The following is a 17116-nucleotide window of genomic DNA, read 5'->3' on the forward strand; positions in this document are numbered from 1 at the left end:
CTGTGGGGCAAATAGCAGGGGAATCTAAGCTGGTGTAGGGAAAACTGCCTTCCAAAGGAGGTGACATCTGAAATACAAATGAAAGTTAGCAGGTACGTGTTGGGGGAGGAGATGAGGCACACATTCCAGGTAGACAGAGTAACATGTTCTGAATGTCAGAGAGGAGAATGGGAGAGCAGGTTATGAATTTACATGTTTTAGGAAACTTCCTTAACAGGCCTTTTATTAAAGCAGGATTCAGGGTACCTGGGTGGTTCATTCGGTTAAGCATTCAACTCTTGATTTCTGCTCAGCTCATGATCTCACAGTTTATGAGTTTGAGCCCTGCATCAGGTTCTGCACTGACTGGATCCTACTCTCCCTCTCCCCCTCTCTCTGCCCCTCCCAGTTTTGTGTGCACACACTTGCTCTCTCTCTCTCTCAAAAATAAATACATAAACATTAAAAATTTTTTTTAAATTGGGATTGGACAGGGGCGCCTGGGTGGCTCAGTTGGTTAAGCATCTGCCTCTTGATTTTGGCTTAAGTCATGACCTCACAGGTTCGGGAGATCAAGACCCTGCCTTGGGCTCTGAGCTGACAGTGAGGATCTTGTTTAGGATTCTCTGTCTCCCTCTCTCTCTCTGCCCCTCCCTTCCTCTTACTGCCCCAGGTGCCCTCTCTCTCTCTCTCTCTCAAAATAAATAAATAAACTTAAAAAAATAAAATAAAAATAAAAAGTGGGATCAGACTGTGTTTCCACACAGCTCCTTACCATTTGTAAGACTTGTCCACAGACACAGACATTCACAGGAGAGAGATCTACATCTACAGAAAAACATTCATAGTTACATTCACCCTACAAGTGTTACATATTTGTTTTTTTACAAGCTTATTATTATGTTACATCTATACATGTAGAGAGATGGTATTATGAATTCATCACATAGCTTCAGTGCGTATCAACATGTCTAATCTGTTTTATCTACACACCCCACTCTTCCTACCCCCCACGATGTCATAATTATTTAGAAGTAAATAAGTGGCTTTGTGTTTTTGTCAGAAATAATATTTTGTGAGCCTGTTCTGGAGTGGAAGTTAAGAGAAGATTATCCTGCATAATATATATTAGAAATATTGCATTTCCTTCAGAACCTGGAAGAGACGATCTGCTCTCTTTGGCCTGAAAGAGGAAGAAATTGGAAAAAGATGTATGCATAAAAGAGAAATTGGGGCACCTGGGTGGCTCAGTCGGTTGAGTGTCCGGCTTCGGCTCAGGTCATGATCTCACAGTTCGTGGGTTTGAGTCCTGCATCAGGCTCTGTGCTGACAGCTCAGAGCCTGGAGCCTGCTTCGAATTCTGTGTCTCCCTCTTTCTCTGACTCTACCCTGCTCATGCTCTCTCTCTCTCTCTCTCTCTCTCTCTCTCTCTCAAAAATAAATAAAACATTAAAAAAAAGAGAGAAATAGATACTCCAACATATGGTAGAGTGTGGAGCCCAGGAAGAAAAACCTAACACTGAGAAACTCCCTGAGACTGTGTTGGGGAAGAATATTTAAGTTTGTAAAATTCCATTGAATATTATTTATTATTTGGTGCTGACCTTCAGTTTGTTTTTCATTTCTTCAAATTCTAGTAAAAATGTGAATGTCCATAGAGCTTTGGTTGCAAATAGCAAACAAAAACTCTGGATAATTAAAAAAAGGAAATTAGTAAAAGGATATTGATGCCAGAACTAAAAAGCCATGGCCTCCAAAAGAGTTAGAATATCTCTAGAAATATATGTAGCAAAGATCAGTTGGCTACTCTTACTGTCCCTGCCATAGGGTGAATAACTTGAATTTACTTTTGTCTTTGTTACTTGCTTGGGATTCAGATTCTAGCAAGAGAATTTCAGATTGGGCTAGTCTGGATCACATGATCATTGCCTTGATGTAAGTCCTGTCAAAGACATACCCAATGGGTGAGTGTTGGTATCCCAAAGAAGAATAGTTAGTGACTGCTGAGTGGACAAAAACCACAGATGTGTGCTTCTCAAAAGCATTTTCTCTTACAAAAATATACAATGCCACATAAGTAGCATTTCCGTTGTTCCATGCACAGTGATTCTTGAGCTTGAGATTTTAAGATTCATGAATGTGAAGCTATGATCTTTGTGGCTTTCCTTTTTAATACATCAGAACCTAGAAACCATCAGATTCTAATTAATATGGCCTAGAATGCAGATACCCAAAGACAGAGGCACTTCTATATCAAACAATAGTCTTTTATAAATGCAAATCATATGCCTACCTTGAAAATCAAAAAAAGCAAACAGCTTTCTAGAATCACATGCTAAAATCTTTTGTAATAGATAAATCCCGGTTGTAGGCAAGTTACATATAGGGTTAGGAGACAAAACATCGTCTGTTTGGAACTTGGGGTCAGCCCTCGGCAAGAAAGGAGAGGAGGGCAGAGGCAGTCTTGATATAAGATCATTTTTTTTAGATTACAGTAATGATGGAAATGAAGACAAATATGTAGACCCAAGAGATATTTTGGAAGTGGATTTGTGTGTTTCTACATTGTAAATACTTTTAGAGGTGAGAGTCAGAAATGACTATAATACTACTACTGTCTGCTTTTCAAGTCCTTTTTTCCTGGTAACCACAAAACGTCCCTCTGAGTCTAAGTAACATTATTATTATTCCAACTCTGCAAATACAAAAAGAAGACCTGCACATGTTTAGTGATTTATCCAGGATGAAAAACGAATCCTGTCACTTTGTTGATATCCAACTTGTTTTATATCAGATTATGGTGGATGTGGCATCTCATTTTTCTTAACTATAGGTTTTCAAGGTACTTCCAGGTACCTTGATATCTTCAAAATCAAGATATCTTCTATCTGTCTAAAAGGCCCCATTTTTAAATGTTGTTCATTTTGGAATGGATGACAACTGTGTATGTGTTTTGAATAAGGAAACGGACAGCATATCACAGAAATCAGGACCTTTTCAAAAACCTACTTGGAAATTCTACTCCTTTTATATCTATTTTGTCATATTTTGTTCACTCTGACAGTAGTTAAGATGATGACAATTTCCATGAAGAATGTTTGTTAGGGAAGAAACCAATCATGATTTCTTTTTACCGCATCTACTATGTGGAGACTATACAGTTGCAAAAAGACAGATGGCAAAAACCATGTCTTCTCCATTGAAAACATGAGGTTTCTTAGCATTTGTTTAATTAAATACGGCTGCTTCCACAGCTTCTGAACTGATGTTTTGAAGAAATAAACTCTCTAAGAAGAAAAACTTATTCATTTCATTTTATTTGCACAGTTCATGCCAAGTTTTCCACCCAACTCACTTTGCAGACCTATAATAATATCCAGGAGAGCTCAGGAGAATATGTGAAAAATGGATTGACTCCAGAGTGTTTAGAGTAGGGATTTGGGGTCAGCTCTGGGTGCTCACTAGTTCATATTTAGCACTTACTAGCGGCATTTACAGTTTGCCTGGTTTCTAGCCATTGGAATGTACACCCAGAAAAATCCAGTTGCTGAGGTTATGATGCTTGTTGGAAGGATTTAGGGATTAGATGGGGGGCAAACAGAATTCTGGTTTCTGGCTCCATTCATGATTGTTTCTGTGTGACCTGAGACAAGTTCCTCAGCGTCTTTGGGCTCCCACCGCCCGGGCCCTGTGCCTTTCCCCCACCCTCCCCAGCAATGAAAGGAGCAGTGAAAAATAGACGGTGAAGATACTTCAGGGCCAACATGAGTAAATCTGAACTCATGCTTCATGACACTTTGTCTGTTTGTGATCAAACTGTAAGTGGAAGTGTATGATTAAGGAGACCTGGGGAACCTGGGTGGCCCAGTTGGTTTAGCATTTGACTCTTGATTTTGGCTCAAGTCATGATCTCATGGTTGGTGAGATTGAGCCCCACATCAGACTCCATGCTGACAGTGTAGAGCCTGCTTGGGAGTCTCTCTCTCTCTCTCTGCCCCTCCTCCTGCTTTCTTGTGCTCTCTTTCTCTCTCAAAATAAATAAACTTAGAGTAAGAAGACCAAATAACTAAGAGGCAATCTTTTGTAAATATGGTTCTTTTGTTTACACTTTGAGAAAAATCTGTTTTGTTTGGTTTTGACATACAGTATTAAGGTTTCAGGTGTCCAACATAGTGATTTAACATTGTGTACCTTGGGAAAAATGGTCACCACAATAAGGTAATTACCATCTGTTTCCCTACAAAGTTGGTACAATGCTAGTGACTACATCTCCATGACTTATTTCTTTTATAACTTAAAGTTTGTATTTTTTGATCCCCTTTACCCATTTTGTTCCCTCCCTCTACCTCCCTCCACTCTGGCAACCACCAATCTGTTCTCTGTGTTTATGAGTCTGGATTTTATTTTGTACTGTTCTTTTAGATTCTACATATAAGTGAAATCACTCAGTATTTGTCTTTCTCTGTTTGACTTATTTCATTTAGCATAATACCCCCAAAGTCCATCTTTGTTGTTGAAAAAGGCAAGATTTTTTATGGCTGAGTAGTATTCCTTTGTGTATTGTGTGTGTGTGTGTGTGCGCGTGTGTGTGTGCATGCGCATATATATCACATCTTCTTTATCCATCCACCCACTAATGGCCACTGTGGTTGTTTCTATCTCTTGGCTATTGTAAATAATGCTGTAATGAAAATAGTGGTGCATATATCTTTTTACCTTTGTATTTTTGTTTTCTTCAGATAGACACTAAAAACTGGAGTTGCTGGATCCTCTGAAAGATCTGTTATTATTTTTTGAGGAACTTCCATGCTGCTTTCCAGAGTGGCTGCACTAACGTACATCCCCATCAACAGTGCAGTAGGGTTCTCTTTTCCCCACATACTTACCAGCATTTGTTATTTCTTGTTATTTTGATAATAGCCATTTTGACAGGTATAAGGTGTTATTTCCCTGTGGTTTTGACTTGCATTTTCCTAATGATGAGTGATATTGACCATCATCTTTGCATCCTTTGTTGTAAATTAATGGGCCATATATACTTGGTTTTTTTCTGGTCTCTCTGTTCTGTTCCATATATTTATGTGTCTCTTTTTATACCTATACCATATTGGTTTTATTATTACAGCTTTGTAGATAGTGTGAAACCAGGGAGTATGATATCATCAACTTTGCTCTTTCTCAGAATTATTTTGGCTATTTGGAATCTTTTGTGGTTCCATATAAATTTTAGAATTGTTTGTTCTAATTCTGTGAAAAATGCCATTGGAACTTTGATAGGGATTACATTAAATCTGTAGATTACTTTGGGTACTATGGACATTTTAACAATATTAATTCTTCCAATTCATGAGCATGGAATATCTTTTTTTTTAATTTGAGACTTCTTCAGTTTTTTCATCAATGTCTTATAGTTTTTGGAGTAGAGGTCTTTAACTTTCTTAGTTAAATTTATTCCTAGGTATTTTATATTCACAGAAGTCTTTCATTGTATACCCCCCTACATTGTTGAACTTCTAGATTTCAAAATTCATTTCAGCTTCTCATGTTTTGTATCTATCTGAACCCTACAAGCTGAAAATGTATCTCTAAAAAGGTATACTTTTCCATTACTATTTTTTACAAAGGTTTTTATTGTTCCATTTCACTCTAGACAAATTTCACCCAGAGGAAAAGGTAATAGTGACTGATGTGTCAAGGGAAGATTTGTTTAGATGTGCATTAAGGATACAACTTGATGTTTTCATAATATACTGTGTACAGTAGATCTAGTCCAATTCTTGCTTTTAGCAGATGCCTAGTTCTTTTTTTTATAGTTTATTGTCAAGTTGGTTTCCATGTAACACCCAGTGCTCATCCCCACAAGTGCCCTCCTCCATGCCCCTCACCCCCTTCCCCTCTCCTTCTCCCCCATCAGCCCTCAGTTTCTTTTCAGTATTCAAGAGTCTCTCATGGTTTACCTCCCTCCCTCTCCCCAACTATTTTTTCCCCTACCACTCCTCCATGGTCCAAGCAGATGCCTAGTTCTAAAAGAGAGCATTAGTTTTGTCTGTGGGAAGTTAAGTACTTGATAATTGATCACCTGCAAGTACATTCTGCCTTTTACAAATGATCACTTTGTGATTATTTGTTCTTCAGTTCACTTTAGCTCAGGACAATTTACACCCAGTTGAAGCATGGAAATACACTAACACCATATGCCATGATATGTCTTAAGTTAGGGACTGTGTAGTTTTCCTTGGTCTGGCTCGGTGGCTTGTGCTGGGCAGTGGTATTTGTTGCTCCCGGCTCATCTGGGCTGGCTTCATCCCCTGGCATCATGGTTGGCAGATGACCTGGACCTCACAAATGAAAGTCCTACTCTATCCCTCGCCCACAGTGACTGGTTCAGAACCATGTGTGTTATCATATCCAGGCCAGTGATAATTTGGGAAAGAGGAGTTCTTTCGGCGCTGCTGTGCTGCTAGGATATAAACCCAGAGCTATCTGGCCATCTTTGCCATCACAGCCTATTCATTCTTATAGGAGGACATAAAAAAGCAATTTGCTAAAAAGGTAGTAAAGATGAGTAGTATTTGATCTTATTGGTACTCAAAGCTACGCAAATTAAAACAAATTAGGCATGATTTACTTTTTGAATTGGAGGGTGACTCGTTGATTAATTAGATGATAAATCTAAGTGTTGGAAGGGATGATGCTGTAAAGGCTCAAGTTTGTAGGCGCAGGAATTTCTGTGATGTTCTTTAAAAGTAATTTGAATGCATATCAAGATTCTTTATCAGTATCATATTCTTTGTACCAATATTTGGGAATCTATTTTAAGGAAATAACTCTAAATACAGAAGATTTGGGGGCACAAAACCAAAACCAGTTAATAGCTACAGGTAAGAAAATGGTAAGTAAGTTATAGCAGATCTATTTGAGGTGTTTTAAGGTCAAGTGAATCAAACCGAGAACAAAATTGTAGGGCCATAGTGTCTTAATGCCATCTATAATATAACTGTAATTGATTTGTTATATTATAATATGATTTGTCTCTATGATATTTCCCTTTAAATACATATATTAACCAATCATTATTGTACACTTCTAATGTCTTTCCCCTCTGCTCCAAGTGCTGTTGTGCTGTCTCAGCTGGTGAGACCTGATGAAGGGTCTTAGGCCAAATGCCACGACCCTCACCCCCTCCACATTGAGCGTATCATGCACAGGGTGCTGTTTATTCTTGCAGGGTTTCTCTGCATAGACTTTGTACTTCGTGAATAGTTTTCCCTCAAAACAGTTGACACAGTACATGCAAGTAGTTGTGGAATAACCATTTCCAAGCATCAGATGTTAAAACTCAACATTCCTGGAAGCTTGAGGAGTCCTCAAGGAAATGGCAGTGGAAACAAGAAATAAATAAAGTAAAATAAAATAAAATAAATAAAGAGGATCAGGAGATTAGGGATTGGTGGAAATCCTTCAACTTTTTAGAAGCATACAAACATCACTGCCAAGCAAACTTTTTTAGGACAGAATTCCTTTTTTTCTTTGTGGGAAAACAATTCTGACTACAAAAATTATAACACATAAGAAAAACATAATAAAAACTCTACATAATACATACATAATACTCAACATAATAAAAACTCCTTCTGACTATATAATTTGTAAGTCTCAGCGCAAAGTAAAAATGTGGAGCCTTTGTTTAAAAGGCAGGGGGAAAATAAATAAAAAGCAAGAGGAAAAGTGCTGTTAAAAGTACACATAAAGCTTTGCTCTTTTTGCTGTGGTCTCTCGGTCTTGTCAACGTTTTTTTTTTTTCTTTGTTATTTAATGTTATTCTAAGTAAAGAAAAACTTGAAATTTCCCATTTATTTTTATATGATGCAATGCCAATTTTAAATGCAACTATCAGAACACAATATAAAAATGAAAGGGAAATATCTTGCCGCTGGGGGTCCGGTAGAGAAATACAAGCCCCACCCCGGCGGAGTGGGAGAAGTAAGAGAGACCCCCCACCCCAGGCAGGAGCAGGACATGCTCTGGGGGTGAGTGCAGATGCTCACAGCTGTCCAAGGGCATGTGTGGCTCGTGTGCGTGCGCCTGATGATTACCTGCCTCTGCTCCTGCCAGCGCTGAGCCCAGGCGAGGAGCCTCAGTGTTGGGGCGGCGTGAGATCTAGGAAGTCTGCAGTAGATAGCTGACCCCCAAGGTTCCTTAAACCTCAGGGCCAGATATGCTCACCATCTGGGTGGGAAAAGGGAAGAGGCTTGCCCCTGCCCGATGCAGCCTCTTGGATGGCTGCCCAACAGATGTGTGGTGGTGCTGTCAGCGCAGGGCTGGGTGCTGGCCACCACTCATCCCTTCACTCTGCTTACAGCCATGCTTCTGCCAGCAGTGGAAGACGGAAGTTGTCATGGGACAAGAAAGAAGGAGACTGGCTTGTGTGGGGTGCCTGGGAATAGGGAAGCATGCCACTGAGAGCCCACGCATCCTGTGGGGAGATGGAGGGAGGCGGGATCTCACCAAGCCGAGGCTCCAAGATCCTGGCACATGCTCTATTGTCCCATTGGAATGCATTCACACAATCCAAACATAACATTATTAAGAATTTCAAGACTGTGACCACAGAGCAAAAAACCCCAGTACGGGACCCTTCTGAGCACCTGACCCTGCGTGGCTGCCCTGGTCTCACCTTACGTTCCTGTATGAAGGACACAGCTAGACTTGCAGTCATCTCCCAGTTTCAGGATATGTGACTCCAGTCTAGGTCACATTTCGCTCGTTGTATATGCTTATGGAGTTTAAGATTATATAACTGAATGTAGTGCTTATTTAAAAAAACCCCAAATAAAACCACCAAACCCTTGGTGTGATAAGACTGATGTGAACCTTACTTATTTTCTTACATGAGGGTTCTGTCTTCCCAGATGATTTGTGAAAGCCCGAGAGGGCAGAGACCCAATTCTGTACCTCTTGAATTCCTTTGACCCCCATGAACACCCACTCATTGCCTAACATGCAATGTGAGTCTTCTATTTATGATGGTGATAACTTGGCATGTTAAGTTTTCTCTCTCCAAATGAAGCAATTGCCTTGTTTTGGACAATAAACACATGCCTAGTCCTAGGTACTGTACTATAAGTGTTTGTAAATTCATTAAGAAAGCATATTGATCCATCTGATCTGGAAGCTGGAAGGAAGAAGAGGGTTCACCAGTGGGCTTGCACTTCTGGTCTAAAGTCACACAGCTCATTACTGACAAACCCAGGACTAGAAACCACACACCCAAATCCTCAGTTCAAATGCTCTTTATAATACATGATACTCCTGCTAAAATTTTAATTAGCAACATATATTTTTTAAATGTTTGTTTTATTTTTGAGAGAGAGAGCATAAGTGGTCACAAACCATGAAATCATTACCTGAGCCAAAGTCAGATGTTCAACTGACTGAGCCACTTAGGCACCCCTATTAGCAACACATCCGAATACTGATGGGGCACCTGGGTGGCTCAGTTGATTAAGTATGTAACGTTGGTTCAAGTCATGATCTCGTGTTATGTGAGTTTGAGCCCCGCGTCAGGCTCTGTGCTGACCGCTTGCAGCCTGGAGCCTGCTTCGAAATCTGAGCCTCCCTCCTCTCTCTGCTCCTCCCTCATTCATTCTCTCTCTCTCTCTCTCTGTCTCTGTCTCTTTCCGTCTCAAAAATAAACATTAAAAAAATTTGAATAGTAGGAGCTCATTATAGTACACACAATGGAGAGATGGCTTATATCTGACAACAAAAACAAATTGTGAGAGGGTTCCATTTGTTAGAATAAATCACTAGCAACTTGAGAAGGCTGATGAGAAAAAAGGAACAGCTTACATGATTTAAAAAAATCTACTGTTTGTATTTTCCTGTTAGGTCTCTATTGCCTCCATGTAGTTTATTTTTTGTGGTAGAGAAATGGAAAATGCAAACTCCTGACCAGCTCCCCAGTCATTCTCCACTTGGCTGGCAGCCTTTCTTCACTGTATACAGCACTAATATTAACATTAATCTGCTGTTCCTAGAAAGATACATCAGTTGATTTCCTGCAGTTTTTCACTGCATTTAACTAAGCATGTTTTTTGCTGAAAATCTATGCTGTGTTAGATGCTGCAGAGGTTATCAAGGTAATTAAATAAACAATAAAACAATCCCATTTGCAAGGAGCTCAGAAACAAGGAAAGGAGACACCAGTTTTCTTTGCTGTTTTGTTTAATCCAAGTCCCTGCTACCTGTTATTATGACTAATCAAAAGTTGAGGTGTATTAGAAAAAACAAACACCAGATGGGGAAGCTGGAGACCTTGAATCTAGTTCTTACTCAGCTTTTAATTAGCTGTGTGACTTTGGGCAGGTCACTTAATCACACTGGATCTCATTTTTGTTTTTTCATCTCTAAAATGAGAGGTTTAAATGGGGAATAATTTCAAAGCTCCCTTCAAAGTCTAAAATCCCAATTTATGATTACAATATATTTATGTGAACTAAGCAATCACCTAATTTATTCCAGATTACACCAAAATTAACTTATAATTAACTGATGTTACCCTCACTTTAATTCAGAGTACTGAATAAAACTGAAGTTACAAATTGAAATGAAAATGAAACAAAGATTTTTAGTGTTGGTGATGTTGGCAAGGAAGGCAGTAGTGAAGGTTTAAATGACGATGATATATTCTTTTTTTTTTAACTTTTTTAAAATGTTTTATTTATTTTTGATACAGAGAGAGACAGAGCATGAGAGGGGGAGGGGCAGAGAGAGAGGGAGACACAGACCGGAAGCAGGCTCCAGACTGAGCTAGCTGTCAGCACAGAGCCCGACCCGGGGCTTGAACCCACGAACGTGAGATCTGACCTGAGCCAAAGTCGGAGGCTTAACCAACTGAGCCACCCAGGTGCCCCAATGATATATTCTTTTTGTTCACTTTTTGCCTAATTCAGAGCTGCTGGTAGGAAAGCCCTGCTGTCTCATGTCTTTTTATTTTAAGGTTCAAAGCGTGCGTGCGTGTACACACACACACACACACACACACACACACACACACACACACAGATCTTATTTAAGTGCAAAGGAAGGTAAAAGAAGGTATTTTGGCTCAGGGCTTACAATTCACCTATTCTTTGTGCCAAACGGGGGTTTCCTCTTTCAGCTGTGGTTAGTCTTAATTTCTGTGTGAAGCATTGGGCAGGCTGGTACATACACATGTACAACTTTGCCACAGATCATACCCAGAAGTCCTGACAGTTAAAAACTGTACATTGGTGGTCCTGACCCCTAAGACCCCAGTTTGACAGGGCGCCGTATAGAACTCACATTCTTGTAAGTGTCCTCAAAGTTGGCTTTTTTTTTTCCTTAACATTTCAGCATATCTTTGCTTTCCTTTGATTCTTCTGAGGTTTAAGGGTGGTCACTGGCAGAATTACACAAATAGAGTGTTCACAGCTCAGCAGTCCTTGGATCCACATTTGGAGTTCTACGTGGGTGGCATCGGAATAAATGCCAATAAGAAGCCAGGACAGATCTGTTAACAGAAATTAAATGACTCAGGATACAGCTCTGAAAACTTCCACTATAAGGCCTGCAACACTTAAAAATTATAATAGTAGAAAAAAAGCTAAATTAAAAATTTCTAATAGTGTAAATTTACTGACCTTTTGCAGATATATCTTTTTGTATGTCTACCAATTTATTTTAACAGTTTTAAAATTAAGAGGCAAGGTAGCCTTTAGACTTGAGTTTAGCTTCACATTAGATTTTTAAAAATTAAAACCAGCAACAAAATTTCTTTGTGTTTCTACTCTGGGAAAAATAGGGTTGTGGAAACAGATTGAAAGATGAGGAAAATACCACCTAAAACATAGCCTATTTTTCTATGTTTATATATTCTATAGGATGTTATCAGTTATCTTGATGTAATCAAAATCTATTTCACTGAATTCAACATTAACTATTTAATTTACTTCCAAAATTGAAATAACTGTAATATCAATAATCTGTGCTCATCTTTCTGTTTTAAGATTAATGATCTTACTATTAATAAATAGCATGCTCAAGATTTTCACTCAAAAATTACAATGATTAATTCATATTTTACATATATGTGAAAGTATAGACATATTTTTTTCCAGAAAACAATCTCAACTTTAGCTTTTAAGGTAGCAGCTATTTCAGGTTCTGTTTTTGTTTGGTTAGAAGCAGTATCTGAATACACAGTGAAGTAGTTAGCTTTCATTATTTTCCTTTGACTATTGAACATTAGAAGTAACCTAGGTTAAGAACTGTCCCTGTAGTCCCTCTCTGCCTGGTTGCTGGGCCACCCATGCTGAGCAGCCACAGCCTGATTTCTGCATCAGAGCAATATTTTCCTCCAGTAGTCACTATACTATGCTAGGATTGGCATTAAATAATGGCCTCGGACAAGGCTTTCCTGGGACAGTTATATGTTCTTCCCTACCTCATTGCAGGGCGGTTATTCTCAGAGAAAAGCTATTTCCAAAAAAGATTATGAGAAACTTGCTAGCTGCCAAGGGAGGGATTTTGAAAAGAGCTGTGGGGTTGGAAGAAATGATTCTGACTGCCTATGTACCCTGGGATCTCACAGAGAGCAAAACTCATAAAAGGAAAAGACTACTGCTTTTCCTAACCAAAAAGCAAGGGGGCCTGCCCCTGTGGAGTTATAAAACAGAGGTATAGAGTGGGAGCAGCATTCCCTTCTACAGTTATGAAAGGGCTAGCGCCTTTCATCTGTAATATAACAAGTCAGAAGGTAACTGACATTTAATAGGAGTCAGTCAACTCTGTTGAGTCTGTTGGAGTTGCAGAGGAGGAAAGTCTATCCACCAAATTATTATCCATTTCATCCAGCTTTAGCTTCTTACAAGACTTTCATGGGGTGTCTGGGTGGCTTAGTCAGTTAAGCAGCCGACCTCAGCTCAGGTCATGATCTCACGGTTTGTGGGTTAGAACCCTGCATCAGGCTCTGTGCTGACAGCTAGCTCAGAGCCTGGAGCCTGCTTCTGATTCTGTGTCTCCCTCTCTCTCTGACCCTACCCCACTCACACTCTGTCTCTCTCTCTCTCTCTCTCTCAAAAATAAATAAACGTTTTAAAAAAAGACTTTCATGAAGATAAATGGGCATGAGGTAATCAACCCCCAGGTAACATTTCCTGAATGCTTTCATTGGGAGGATTGTTCCTATGATTTTCTATTTATTCTATACTCTTCCTAAGAGCCACATAGGCTCTTGGTAGATGTGGAATCTGAAAAACTCAAGTGAATTACTTAGTTACCCTTTATAAGCAAGTTGGAGCAAAGAGTAAAGACCAAGACTCTTGAATCAAAACTCTGTGGTCTCTATGCCAAAACTCTCAGGCGGTAAGGGCTCTGGTCAGAAATACCCTTTTCTCCTCATGGCCTCCGAAAAATTGGGTACCAGGTTCTATCCTTTTGGTTACTGTTGTAGTTATTGATGCTGTGTAACAAACTACTGCCAAATTAGTGGCTTAAAATAACAATATATTTTATAATCCATCGTGCTTTTCATGGGATAGCAATTTAAGAAGGGCTCAGCTGGGTAGTTCTGGCTCAAAATTGCTCATCTGATTATTGTCAGACAGTGGTTGGAGCTGGAATAGTAGATGGCCAGAACATCTGAAAGCTAGCCTGTCCTCTCTCTCTTCATATTGTATCTGAGGTCTCTCCCTGTGGACTCTGTGTAGCTTTAGCTTGGGCTTCCTCACAGCATGGCAGCCTCAGAGTAGGACTTCTTTTTTTTTTTTTTTTTTTTTTAATAAATGTGTTTCCAATTCCTTTATTGGGAAGTAGCTTTATGCTTTTGTTTTTTAATTTTTTAAATGTTTATTTATTTTTGAGAGAGACACAGTGTGAGTGGGCGAGGTGTAGAGAGAGAGGGTGACACAATTGGAAGCAGGCTCCGAGCTGTCAGCACAGAGCCCAATGTGGGGCTCGAACTTATGAGCTGCGAGACTGTGACCTGAGCCGGAGACAGACGCCCAGCCAACTGAGCCACCCAGGCACCCCAGAGCAGGACTTCTTAACATGATGTCTTAGAGCTCTAGCACAAGTGCTTCAGCAAACTAGGTAGAATTATATCTGAGATTGAGAGTGAAGAGATAAACAGCTATACATATGCAGGCTTCTCTGATTGGAACTCTCCTTCTTGGACCCCAGTTTTTAAGACATCATGTGTTCCTGGAGAATATGCCATAGGATAGATAGAACTCTTCCTTGAACTCCTAGGGCATTGGTGAAAAACATCAAATGTGTGCATTCATGTAGCAAAAAGTGACACGTAAGCCTGTGTTTGGCAAAAGAAAGACAAAACGAGAAAAGGGCAAAATTTGATGGACTCCTACAGAAGCCACACTCTGTAACTCAAATAAAGCAATAGTTGGTGAAGGTGACGCGCCAAGTCTATATGGCTTTGATGTCCTTAAATAGCTTTGTATATTGAAAGAAATCCATACAAAAGCACAGAGCCTATGCATAAGCTTCTGGAAAGTAAAGTATGTCATATAATCAAGGGACAGAGGTTGATCTTAATAAGCCTTATTTATCTGGAAAATATCCATGTTAATTAAGGTAAAGGCTAAGTGACTCTATCATAAAGAGACTTGAAAATACCCTGATTCAAATGAGATACAATGTTCTATTTCCTTTATATATCAGTCCAGAATTAACTGGCAACTTAAGGTATGTAGGTGGTTCTGTTTCATGGAGCAATTCAGGGACTCAGGGCTCCTTCACCATCTTATATGGTGGTGTTATCTTCAAAATTGGTTCATTAACTTTATGCTGTGTACTTGAGCCTGGACAAGGGGAAGGAGAGATAAATTAGCCAGAAAAAAATTCTTTTAAAGGATTTGACTCAGAATGTGTACACATCAATTTTGTTCAAACCCCACCAGGTGGCATTTAGTTTTATGCCTCTGCCTAGATACAAGGAAGACTGGACAATATGATGTCAGGCTGGCAGACATGTGACCTGTTAAATGTGAGCTTTTGGTCTCAAAAAGGGAGAAGTGAGGTTAGTATCAGGGGACAGTGAACAGTCTTTGCCACAAAATTCTCACGGAGTTACAGAGCCTGCATGGAAATGCTGGTAGAAAAGACAATTATGCTAAAGGCATTATGCTCCCTTTATTCTCACTTTACTCATCTGAGCCACTGCAACCATGCCTAGTTTCAGTGTTGCTAGAGAATACTGAGTTGAGGGCACATGGAAAGGGGCCGGCCAGGCTTAGCATTTGGATCCAAGGGCTGGCCTCCTCTTTGGGCTAGTGTGCATGGGGTACCTCCGGAACCACAATGTGGAGCACCATCCATGCTGCAGCAATGGCATTGTGACATTCCATGTGCCACAGCCAATTAGAGGGCTGAGTGAGGGCCCATGTGCGGGGCTAGCTCAGGTATAGGTTTGCAGAGAGCCTGAGGGGTAGATCTAAAGTTAATGTAAGCTGTAGGGTTGAGTTTACGGTTAGAGTAAGTTTCCAGGATGCATATGGACCAGATCTGCCATCTGTGCACTGGCTATCAGAAGGCTCAGGTGAGGGCACATGGAAAGATGCCGGCCAGGTTTAGCATTTGGTTTCAAGGGCCGGCCTACCCTTTGGGCTCGTGCACAGGGGTGCCTCTGGAGCCCCAACGTGCAGCTCCATCCGTGCTTCAGCAATGGCATTGTGACATTGCATGTGCCACAGCCAATCACCATGCACCATCCCGGGCCCCTGGTCCGGAGTGTTCTAGGACTCAGGATTAGGAACCTTATGACGACAGAGCTTTGGCTAGGATAGTTTCCATCCAGGGGAGTGGGCAGAGCATAATCAACACCAGTCCTGTAGTCTCCCTGGAGGTCTTAAGTGAGTGCCTATGTGAGGGGTCAACTCAGGTGTCCAGTTGCCATGGGCCTTAGGGGTAGGGGTAGGGTTAGGGATAGGTGTTGGACTGGGCTCGGGGTTAGATGAAGATCCCCAGAAGCTCCAGGAATGGCTCCTTCAGCAGTGCAGTGTTCCACCCAGAGGGCTGAGTTGAAAACGCCTGGGAAAGTGCCAGCCAGGCTTAGCGTTCAGGTTCAAGACTGCCCTCCATTTTGGGCTGGAGTACATGAGTGCCTCTGGAACATCCACGTGCAGCTCCATGTGGGCATCAGAAAGGGCATTGTGACGTTCCATCTTCCACGCCAAGTTACCCCAAACCAGTTCTTGGTTCCAGGTCTGCACTTTTTTCAGACCCAAGTGTTGTGGCCCCATGGGAACAGTCTCGGGTAGGGTTAGGTTTTCATCTAGAGGAATCGTCAGGGTAGAAGCGACACCAGTCCAGTGACCTTCCTAGAGGGCTGAAGTGAGGGACCATGTGCGGAGCTAGCTCAGGTATAGGTTTGCAGAGAGTGTGAAGGGTAGGTCTAGGGATAATGTTACCTATAGGGTTGAGTTAAATGTTAGAGGAAGTTACCAGGATGCTCCAGAAACAGATCTGCCAGCAGTGCATTCGGTACCCAGAGGGCTAAGTTGAGGCACATGGAAAGGTGCCGGCCAGGCTTAGCATTTGGTTTCAAGGGCCGGCCTCCTCTTTGGGCTAGTGCACAGGGGTGCCTCTGGAGCCCCAGTGTGCAGCTCCATCCATGCTTCAGCAACGGCATTGTGACATTGCATGTACCGCAGCCAATCACCATGCACCATCCCGGGCCCCTGGTCCGGAGTGGTCTAGGACTCAGGATTAGGAGCCCCATGGTGATAGAGCTTTGGCTAGGATAGTTTCCATCCAGGGGAGTGGGCAGGGCATAATCAACACCAGTCCTGTAGTCTCCCTGGAGTTCTTAAGTGAGTGCCCATGTGAGGGGTCGATTCAGGTGTTGGGTGCCATGGGCCTTAGGGGTAGGCAAGGGTTAGGGTTAGGTGTAGGGCTAAGGTTAAGGTTAGATGTAGATCCCAGAAAGCTTCAGGAAAGGATTCTTCAGCAGTGCAGTGGTCCACCTAGAGGGCTGAGTTGAAAATGCCTGGGAAAGTGCCAGCCAGTCTTAGCATTTGGGTTCAAGGCCATCCTCCTCTTTGCGCTAGAGTACATGAGTGCCTCTGAACCCTCCACTCGCAGCTCCATATGGGCA

The 17116-nt window shown here is 41.1% G+C and overlaps 1 long non-coding RNA gene across 1 annotated transcript; it reads right to left on the reverse strand.

Annotated features, from left to right (window-relative positions):
• Positions 1-11065: 11065 nt before the first annotated feature.
• LOC115306703 lies at positions 11066-16603 on the reverse strand. The gene is made up of 2 exons (XR_003915409.1): positions 16465-16603; positions 11066-11515 (listed from the first exon to the last, which is right to left on the reverse strand). It is a non-coding gene; the product is annotated as an uncharacterized LOC115306703 (long non-coding RNA).
• Positions 16604-17116: the final 513 nt, after the last annotated feature.

Source organism: Suricata suricatta, chromosome 2 (genome assembly GCF_006229205.1).
Source record: "Suricata suricatta isolate VVHF042 chromosome 2, meerkat_22Aug2017_6uvM2_HiC, whole genome shotgun sequence".
In the NCBI taxonomy this organism is placed as follows: domain Eukaryota; kingdom Metazoa; phylum Chordata; class Mammalia; order Carnivora; family Herpestidae; genus Suricata; species Suricata suricatta.